The 698-nt window shown below is 66.9% G+C and overlaps 1 protein-coding gene across 1 annotated transcript in view; it reads right to left on the bottom strand.

The window, feature by feature from the left end:
- The window catches only part of NDOR1 (NADPH dependent diflavin oxidoreductase 1), a gene marked incomplete at its 5' end in the record, with an annotated part of 7,801 nt that overhangs the window by 4,926 nt on the left and 2,177 nt on the right, over positions 1-698 (bottom strand). The gene's annotated exons all lie outside the window — the stretch shown is intronic.

The following is a 698-nucleotide window of genomic DNA, read 5'->3' as shown; positions in this document are numbered from 1 at the left end:
ACGGACCTCCGCCTGGTCCAGGCCTCACCTCCTGCCCCTTCGGTGTCACGCCTCCCCCAACCGAGGCCACCGGGCGGACCGACCCTGGGCCTGTCGAGGCACAACTTTGCCTGCTGGCCCTGGACTGCACCCCGTCTTCCTCCCCAACCCCAGGACTGGCTGCCTGGGCCCCGCGGGGCACCCCGCCTGCCCAGCCTCCCAGACGCTGGGTTAAACCGGCGGAGAACCTCCCAGGGCACTTCCTGTGCGACCAGGGGAGGCGAACCCCTGTGGCCGACGCCGGAGCACACACACCTGCCCTCCCCTCCCTGACCGGCTGCGGGAGAATCTGGGTTGACACGGCCTTCCCCGGATCCCCGGAACCTGAGCTCTGTTCTGAGGGGTCGGGGTCCCTCTCAGCCCTGCTGCCCCCACAGCTGCCCCCACGAGGACGTGCGTCGGTCGGGAGGCCTTTGCGTGCCCCGTGGGCCCTTCCTGGCACCCGAGGGCTCAGGCCGAGACCTGTCCTCGGCTCTGGGACGGTCTGTTCCTTTCCCTGACAACTTCCTCCCTACGTTCTCACTCCGCGGCTCCTGGAGTGAACTCAGAGCTTTAGCCTCTCTTCTTCCTCTTACGTTTTGTTACTTTGGGAAGAACGTCTCAACTCCATCTTCACCAACTTCCCTGGCGCTCTTCCCGAGAGCCCGCCCCTCCCTTGC

Source organism: Myotis brandtii, unplaced genomic scaffold (assembly GCF_000412655.1).
Source record: "Myotis brandtii unplaced genomic scaffold, ASM41265v1 scaffold691, whole genome shotgun sequence".
Taxonomy (NCBI): domain Eukaryota; kingdom Metazoa; phylum Chordata; class Mammalia; order Chiroptera; family Vespertilionidae; genus Myotis; species Myotis brandtii.
Note: the sequence above shows the minus strand (reverse complement) of the source record. Positions and strands in the feature narration are given on the sequence as shown.